The 10,154-nt window shown below is 36.2% G+C and overlaps 1 long non-coding RNA gene across 1 annotated transcript; it reads left to right on the top strand.

The window, feature by feature from the left end:
* Positions 1-5,752: 5,752 nt before the first annotated feature.
* LOC147371387 (uncharacterized) lies at positions 5,753-9,740 on the top strand. The gene is made up of 2 exons (XR_015164803.1): positions 5,753-5,931; positions 9,474-9,740. It is a non-coding gene; the product is annotated as an uncharacterized LOC147371387 (long non-coding RNA).
* The last annotated feature ends 414 nt before the right edge of the window (positions 9,741-10,154 follow it).

Here is a 10,154-nt window from a genome sequence, read left to right as displayed (position 1 = left end):
TAGATATTTTGGCTTTAATTAAAAAAAATGAATAATGTAACATATAATTAAACTTTGATGTTCATGAATCACTTGAATTGATATTTTTAAATCACCTAACTTGGATGACATATTCACTGAAATCCCGATGTATGTCGATTACAGAAAAATACTACTGTAAGTCCAAACTGAGTCCTATAGCTTTCTGATTACATTTCTTTGATAAGTAAAATGAGTTGATTTCCAATTCCATATTTGAAGTCAATATCATTGTCATCATTCTGAGGATAGCAAAGGATAGTTCTTACTTTTTCTTAGTTTTTGCTTATCACCTGTTCCTCTGATTTGCTGCTTCACTCCTCAATTCTCATTTCACTGACTCTCCTTTAACATTTTTATTTGCAGTTTTATCAGTTATTTATGCATGTAGTTTAATGAGACAAATACTATAACAAGACACATATGAAAAATAGCAACCCTGTACACTCAAACCCAATTCTAACTCCCCTGTGACAACTTCTTTCAAGAGTTCAAGCTTACATTTTTTGTGTTTACCTATATATCAGTGGCACCCCACTCCAGTACTCTTACCTGGAAAATCCCATGGACAGAGGAGGCTGGTGGGCTGCAGTCCATGGGGTCGCTAGCAGTCGGACACAACTGAGCGACTTCACTTTCACTTTTCACTTTCATGCATTGGAGAAGGAAATGGCAACCCACTCCAGTGTTCTTGCCTGGAGAATCCCATGGACGGGGGAGCCTGGTGGGCTGCCGTCTATGGGGTTGCACAGAGTCGGACACGACTGAAGTGACTTAGCAGCATATATCAGTTGAAGGCAACAGTTTTATGCAGGAAGCCCTGTATTCCCACAAACAGACATGCTAGAGTGCAGACCATAAGCATACAATTAGAGTAGTAGGTAAGGAAACTAATTTTTTACTTATGTATCAAATTACTGTTGACTATGAGAAATTGATTCCTTTGAATCTGTGTTTTCACTACCTATTGATCAGAGCTAATATAGAATTGCTGCATTGCATTCTAATCATTTTTATCAGCTCTCTTCTCATTTAGATCATTAAGTCACTAAACATCTTTAATATCCTATTTAAAGCTACACATATTTTCTAAGCAATATCTGCCACATAGTAGGTTCCTAATAAATATTTAACTAAATCAAATTTTAAAAATTTTAGATGTTATCTGTTGTATGTTGTGTATTCACCTGCTATTTTACTGGATGCTTTGAGGATCTAAAATTCTTTTCAGTATCAGAGGCATGAAGCCCCATTCAGAGTGACCACACTAGCCTTTACTGTCTTTTTGCTAGAACGGTACCCAGTTTCCCTCTAAGTCATTCTCTCCCATCAGGAAGCTTCCATAAGCCTCTTATCCTTCTTCATCAGAGGGCAGACAGACTGAAAACCACAATCACAGAAAACTAACCATCTGATCACATGGACCACAGCCTTATCTACCTAAATGAAACTAAGAGCCATGCCATGTAGGGTCACCCAAGACGGACAGGTCATGGTGGAGAGGTCTGACAGAATGTGGCCCACTGGAGAAGGGAATGGCAAACCACTTCAGTATTCTTACCTTGAGAACCCCATGAACAGTATGAAAAGGCAAAAAGATAGGACACTGAAAGATGAACTCTCCAGGTTGGTAGGTGCCCAATATGCTACTGGAGATCAGTGGAGAAACAACTCCAGAAAGAATGAAGAGATGGAGCCAAAGCAAAGACAACACCCAGTTGTGGATGTGACTGGTGATGGAAGCAAGGTCTGATGCTGTAAAGAGCAATATTGCATAGGAACCTGGAATGTTACGTCCATGAATCAAGGCAAATTGGAAGAGGTCAAACAGGAGATGGCAGAGTAAACACTGATATTTTAGGAATCAGTGAACTAAAATGGACTGGAATGGATGAATTTAACTCAGATGACCATTATATCTGCTACTGTGGGAAGAATCCCTTAGAAGAAATGGAGTAGCCATCATAGTCAACAAAAGAGTCTGAAATCCAGTACTTGGATGCAATCTCAAAAATGAGAGAATGGTCTCTGTTTGTTTCCAAGGCAAACTTTTCAATATCACAGTGATCCAAGTCTATGCCCCGACCAGTAATGCTGAAGAAGCTGAAGTTGAATGGTTCTATGAAGATCTACAAGACCTTCTAGAACTAACAAACAAAAAAGATGTCCTTTTCATTATAGGGGACTGGAATGCAAAAGCAGGAAGTCAAGAAACACCTGGAATAACAGGCAAATTTGGCCTTGGAGTACAGAATGAAGCAGGACAAAGGCTAATAGAGTTTTGTCAAGGGAATGCACTTGTCATCACAAACACCCTCTTCCAACAACACAGGAGAAGACTCTATATATGGACATCACCAGATGGTCAACACCAAAATAAGATTGATTATGTTCTTTGCAGCCAAAGATGGAGAAGCTCTATGTAGTCAGCAAAAACAAGTCAGGGAGCTGACTATGGCTCAGATCATGAACTACTTGTTGCCAAATTCAGACTTAAATTGAAGAAAGTGGGGAAAACTACTAGACCATTCAGGTATGACCCAAATCAAATCTATTATGATTATATAGTAGGAGTGACAAATAGATTCAAGGGACTAGATGTGATAGAGTACCTGAAAAACTACAGACAGAGGTTTGAGACATTATACAGGAGGCAGAGATCAAGACCATCCCCAAGAAAAAGAAATGCAAAAAGGCAAAATGGTTATCCGAGGAGGCCTTACAAAGAGCTATGAAAAGAAGAGAAGTTGAAAGAGACACGTGTACCCCAATGTTCATCGCAATACTCTTTATAATAGCCAGGACATGGAAGCAACCTAGATGTCCATCAGCAGATGAATGGATAAGAAAGCTGTGGTACATATACACAATGGAGTATTACTCAGCCATTAAAAAGAATACATTTGAATCAGTTCTAATGAGGTGGATGAAACTGAAGCCTATTATACAGATTGAAGTAAGCCAGAAAGAAAAACACCAATACAGTACACTAATGCATATATATGGAATTTAGAAAGATGGTAACGATAACCCTGTATGCGAGACAGCAAAAGAGACACAGATGTATAGAACAGTCTTTTGGACTCTGTTGGGGGTCGGGGGATGATTTGGGAAAATGGCATTAAAACATGTATAATACCATATAAGAAACGAATCACCAGTCCAGGTTCGATGCAGGATACAGGAAACTTGGGGCTGGTGCACTGCGATGACCCAGAGGGATGGTATGGGGAGGGAGGTGGAAGGGGGGATCAGGATTTGGAACACGTGTACACCTGTGGTGGATGCATGTTGATCTATGGCAAAACCAATACAATATTGTAAAGTAAAAAAAAAATAATAACAATAAAAAATTAGAAAAATGAAAAAAAAACATTAAAAAAAATTTAAAAAGAAGAGAAGTGAAAGACAAAGGAGAAAAGGAAAGATATACCCTTTTGAATACAGAGTTCCAAAGAAGAGCAAGGAGAGATAAGAAAGCCTTCCTCAGTAATCAATGCAAGGAAATAGAGGAAAACAACAGAATGGGACAGTCTAGAGATTTCATCAAGAAAATTAAAGATATCAAGGGAACATTTCATGCAAAGATGGGCTCCACACAGAAATGTGTGGATCTAACAGAAGCAGAAGATATTAAGAAGAGGTGGCAAGAATTCACAGAAGAACTATACAAAAAAGATTTTTGAAACCCAGATAATCATGATGGTATGATCACCCATCTAGAGCCATACATCCTGGAATGTGAAGTCAAGTGGGCCTTAAGAAGCATCACTATGAACAAAGCTAGTGGAGGTGATGGAATTCCAGTTGAGCTATTTCAAGTCCTAAAAGATGATGCTGTGAAAGTGCTGCACTCAATATACCAACAAATTTGGAAAACTCAGCAGTGGCCACAGGACTGGAAAAGGTCAGCTTTCATTCCAATCCCAAAGAAAGGCAATGCCAAAGAATGTTCAAACTACTGCACAACTGCATTCATCTCACATGCTAACAAAGTAATGCTCAAAATTCTCCAAGCCAGGCCTTAACAGTATGTGAACCATGAACTCCCAGATGTTCAAGCTGGATTTAGAAAAGGCAGAGGAACCAGAAATCAAATTCCCAACATCCATTGGATCATTAAAAAAGCAAGAGAGTTCCATAAAAATATATGTTTCTGCATCATTGACTATGCCAAAGCCTTTGACTGTGTGGATCACAACAAACTGGAAAATTCTTCAAGAAATGGGAAATCCAGACCACTTGACCTGCCTCCTGAAAAATCTGTATGAAGTTCACGAAACAACAGTTAGAACTAGACATGGAATAACAGACTGGTTCCAAATTGGGAAAGGAGTATACCAAGGCTGTATACTGCTTATTTAACTTATATGCAGAGAACATCAAGAGAAACGCTGGGCTTGATGAAGCCCAAGCTGGAATCAAGATTGCCAGAAGAAATGTCAATAACCTGATATGCAGATGACACCAGCCTTATGGCAGAAACTGAAGAGGAACTAAAAAGCCTCTTGATGAAAGTGAAAGAGGAGAGTGAAAAAGTTGGCTTAAAACTCAGTGTTCAGAAAGCTAAGATCATGGCATCCAGTCCCATCACTTCATGGCAAATAGATGGGGAAGCAATGGAAACAGTGACAGACTTTATTTTTGAGGGGCTCCAAAATCACTGCTGATGGTGCCTGCAGCCATGAAATTAAAAGACGCTTACTCCTTGGAAAGAAAGTTTTGCCCAACCTAGACAGCATAGTAAAAAGCAGAGACATTACTTTGCCAACAAAGGTCCGTCTAGTCAAGGCTATGGTTTTTCCAGTGGTCATATATGGATATGAGAGGTGGACTGTGAAGAAAGCTTAGCACCGAAGAACTGATGCTTTTGAACTGTGGTGTTGGAGAAGACTCTTGAGAGTGCCTTGCACTGCAAGGAGATCCAACCGGTCCATCCTAAAGGAAATCAGTCCTGTAAATTCATTGGAAAGACTGATGCTGAAGCTGAAACTACAATACTTCGTCCACCTGATGCAAAGAAGTGAGTCATTTGAAAAGACCCTGATACTGGGAAAGATTGAAGGCAGGAGGAGAAGGGGACGACAGAGAATGAGATGGTTGGATGTCATCACTGACTCAATGGACATGAGTTTGAGTGAACTCCAGGAGTTGGTGATGGACAGGGAGGCCGGGCATGCTGCAGTCGACAGGGTTGCAAAGAATCGGACACAACTGTGTGACTGAAGTGAACTGAACTGAAAGGTACATCAGGTTCATATACTGCAAAGGAAAATATACAAAACCATTTTCTTCTTGTCATGAAGTCTCTTAGTGGCAGGATAAAATGGAGAGAAAGACTGGTCATCCCAGAGAGCAAGGGTTATTAAGCAAACCAAGCTAGAACTGTTGCTATTTGCTTCCCTACAAGTATGTCAATGCCAATTTTAATGGATCATGGAATCTAGCACCAACAATCTGTTTTACAGCTGGTAATTTTAGGATAGACATCCCATCCATACGCAGCTCTAGTATAGCATTTAATCTTTGTCATGAAATAGACAGTCTAGAATATGAATAATTACCATTGTAAGAAAGAATATTTACTATGTGGAAAACATTTTAAATAGATTATCTCTAATCCTTTTAAAACCTGACACAGAAGATATGTTAGTTATGATTGGCTGCAAGTGATAGAAAGCAATTTGATCTAGTTAAGAAAACTAGGGGAATTCTTATAAGGAGACAGGAGTGGCTAATGTAGGCCAAAGAAGGCATATAACCAGAACTAATAAAGACTGAAACCAGGCTCTGGTTGTCAGAAATTCTGTGTTTCTTCATTTTCCCTGTATGCCGCCTGACTTCAGTTTATAAGCCCAGTCCACACTAAAGAACTTGGAATGTTGGTGCAGATCAGCTTAGGAATTCTCCAGTGTAAGTTGGCCTTGCATATATCAGAATAATATATAACTGACCATAAAATCATATTAGCCTTGACATCCAAACAAAAGCCAGAGACCTATGACTTAGGTTGTAGAAATATCAATACAGGGGATTATCAGTGTTACAATTTAGAGCACTGTTCAATTATTAGCACAAGTTCAGTTCAGAGAGAAACATTTCTTAATATTATACCCAATATGACTGTAGATATTCAGCTAAATTCAATCTTGTTTTTTTTTTTTTTCAGTAGCTAAAATAGTAGAATATAGCCATTGTAAAATTGATCTAAGTCTTGCATTTGGTTTGTCCCCTGAAGGCGTAAATTTTTTTAAAAGGCTATTTTTAATGTCATTTCATGAGGTTTGTGATATTTTTTGTTCTTTCTAATTTGCAGAACAATCATAGTTATTGCTACTCTTATAATTCGACTCATGTTGGAACACAGAGAATCCTCTGGGTACTATTTTTTGTAATTTGAAAAGTATATTGCATTATGTTCAAGACTATTTTAAACTGTATTAATTATAAAGTCAAGCAATATACATTTAATGAAATAAAATAAAATTTTTATATAATATCATTCTGTGACAAAATGTTTTTCAGAAAATATTAAGCAGGTGAATTTAAGAATATACTTTTCAAAAGTTTTGGAAGATTTTAGAGTTGATATTAACAAAACTAATAAATGTAATGTTGAAGCTGTATTTAATGCTTTGTAACTCATAAAAGTATTTGTCATTCGTTAAAAAATACATGGTAAAGTGATCATAATATAAATGAATTTAGGATTTATCAACAAAATGATTGACTACCTTCATCTTGGAATGTATCAATATGTATTAATATTTTGGACAAACTAACATTGTTCATTTAACTGAATAATAATTTATTAAATATCTGCTATGTGTCTAATATAATAACAAGTTAAACAAGTGTGAGATAAACAATGTATTTCATAAAGTCAAACAAATAAATAACTGGCTTTAAAACACAGATGTAACAAAAACTTTAGTAGAGATACTGAATAAAATACCTTAGAGACAGAAGGGAGTGATTCTTTTTCCTTGAAGTACATCAGAGAAGAAAAGTGAGATTACCATTTATTTTGTAAAACTGTTTTTGTTTTTAAGTCCATTTTACATGTGTGGAAATTGGGTTTCATATTTCACAAAAAAATCTTCTAAAATTCAATCACAGAGATAGTGTGAAATGGCCATCTGATTTTGCTTCATTGTTCCTGTCATTTGCTGCTCTAAAGAACTCTTCAATAAGAAAATATATTAAACAGAGAAATAACAAATAAGGAATTTATATTAGGAACAAAGTTAAAGGGAGAAAGAACAGTTACTGGAAAATGAAGAGCAACTGGGAGTAAAATGTAGAATGTAACATTTGTAGGAGAGTGAGGAGGGTGAAAAGATATTTAAATTGTAATTAGACTTTAAATCATTCTAATTAAGGTATCATGCTGAATTTTGGGCAAGACAAGGGAAAATACTGAACAGATACATATGTTAGTAAAATAATTTCAAGATCATTAAGGAGAATTAAGTGCATAAGAAAGAAATGGGATGCAGAGATCAAGTGATCTGCTGTTGCTTTGAGTCCAGATTAGAAATGAAGCAAGTCAAAACAGAGAAGGCAGGGGATGGATGAATTAATGAAATACTAAAGATTAAATCATCCCACTGGGTAAGTACAGAGAGAAGATAAATAAAGGGTGAAGAGGAAGGGATGAAGTCAGTAATTCGATCTTTTTATTTATAAAATATTAAATTGATAGATTTACTTTATATTAGCATTTATCTGTGTTTACATTAAGGGTGCTGGAACATTAAGATTTTAAATGTTAGAAAATTTCTATTATAGTGTTATGGGGGTAGACAATGCATAGAGTACTTCAGATTACTTTTTTTTTTTTTTTGAAGAATGGCACAAAGACGTTAATTTAAAAAGTGAAAATATCCTCTTTCATTCATTTGCTTCACCTTCAAAAATTGGTGAGGCATTTATTTCATAATAAGTTATATGCTAGTCAATTTATACACAATAGCAAGCACAGTAGACGCAGTGGTTGTCTTAGAGCTTAGTGGGTGGAACAGATTCCACCCAAACAATTAAAAAGCAAAGGAAAAATTGCTAGGAAAATGTAAAAGGTTCTGTAAGATATTTTGTTAGGGGCAGTTAAGCTCTCAAGTAAGCATCAACCTTCAGAATTTATGATGAGAATCTGAAGATGGCATGGATTTATCTGAGTGAAGTAAGGAGGAAAGAGAACTCTAGGTGAAATATAATTCTTCTGTTACTTCTAATGATTGATGATACCATTACAACAGTGAACTAGGAATTGTGCTAGTGACTAGCACTCTCTATCCTTAGATAATTTGGTGTGTGTGTGTGCTAAGTTACTTCAGTTGTGTCCAACTTTGCGACCCTCTGTGACTATAGCCCACCAGGCTCCTCTGTCCATAGGATTTCCCAGGACTAGAGTACTGGAGAAATTCCAGGCAAGAATGCTGGAGTGGGTTGTTGTGCTCTCCTCCAGGGGACCTTCCCAACCCAGAGATGGAACTTGTGTCTCTCATATCTCCTGCATTGGCAAACAGGTTCTTTACCACTAGCACCACCAGGGAAGCCCAGATAATTTGGCATATCTTTGCAAATATCTTAGTCATTTTGACATGACTTTACCATTAATAAGTGAAAGATAAAAGTAAAAAATAAATAAATGAAACTAATAATTTATAATTCCTTTTTTAAAGCCATGTTTAATATACACACAAGTACATGCACATACACACACACGCACACAAACCATTCCAGAACAATGAGGCTATGAATATGAATAGCAATTTTTACTTAATATACTTGTATTTTTTTAATTATAGTAGATGTTAATCATGTGTTAAACATGCATTTTCCTATATGCACTTGTAAGCATGATTAATCAGATATAATGCTATTAATTATACTCAGTATTTTTTTTTAATCTGGGACAATATTATGAATTTGAAATTAGCAGGGTTTTTTTTTTTTTCCTATTTCTTAGGTAATGTTTTAATTCACTGAAGCTGGGATAAAATCCATTTTTTTCTAATGTAAAGCAAGAATCATCTAGTAAAATAAATTTCAAAATTGGCTTGAAAACCTTTTCTATAGAGAATACAAGTGATGGAAGTGAAAACACATAACATTCCTTCTTGCTTTTAAAGAGATCTTCTCAGATGGAATCATCAAATTTTACACCTGAAAGAAGGCAGGGATCATTTGATTAAATCTCCACATGTTACAGATGTGACCATTCTGTTTTTAAAATTCTGTTTTTTTCCCTTCATTCTTTCATAGACTTTAGTCTCTATCCATGGACTTGTGAATAGTGTCAAAGAAACTCATATTTACCTTCTATTTTAAAGAAACAGGTTATTATTGCTATGACATTCAAAATATTTTTTAAAATTTAATAGTACAAGGAAGAACATTCCAGTACACTTGCAAATCATCGTCTCATTTTATATATTTAATTTTCCTTTCAGCCAAGTGAGTGGGACAGAGGAAAGAGGAATCAGAAAGTCATCCGAAAGTTCTCACTTTTTCCTTGTAAGAAGATGAAAATCAACAGTTGAAGCCAAAAATTGATTCAGATGGGTGAAGTAGACAAGAATCTCTCTATTGAGGAAGAGTAGCAAGAATCATCTCAGTCACATGTTTAGTTCATAAAATGACCTATTTCATGAATCTACTCATTTTAAGTCGAGTTTTATAACTGTTCTGCAATAAAGTGTGAATGTTGAACCACTGGCTTTGCATGCCTTCACCAGTAGTTTTTTTTTTTTTTTCTCAACTTACCTAATTCTTCTTCTTTCTCACTCGTAACTGATTGCTCATAGCCCAGAAAAACTGGCTTGAAGGTGCAGAAAGAAACCCACCTGGAGATCATAATTTCCTTAGCTTAATGAAACTTGCAGCATTTTATGGAAAACCAGTTGTGTGTAGTTAATATTACCTGAAGCTTTAATGACATTCATGCTTAGATATGTATACAAGGGACAAGGTCGCAGGCATCCTGTTTGTGTGTGTATCTGTGTGCACTTCTTTTGCCTATCCAGCAGGTAGTCCTTATATTCCTTCCCCCACATCTCCAGCTTTATTCAGGTATTTACTCTTTTTGAATTGGTCATCAACCCTGGAGAATGATTACTTCATTCACAAGCAAA

Source organism: Bos grunniens, chromosome 5, assembly GCF_055505025.1.
Source record: "Bos grunniens cultivar Pamir isolate PY7600 chromosome 5, Bosgru_T2T1.0, whole genome shotgun sequence".
In the NCBI taxonomy this organism is placed as follows: domain Eukaryota; kingdom Metazoa; phylum Chordata; class Mammalia; order Artiodactyla; family Bovidae; genus Bos; species Bos grunniens.
This window is presented reverse-complemented; position numbering and strand designations above follow the sequence as displayed.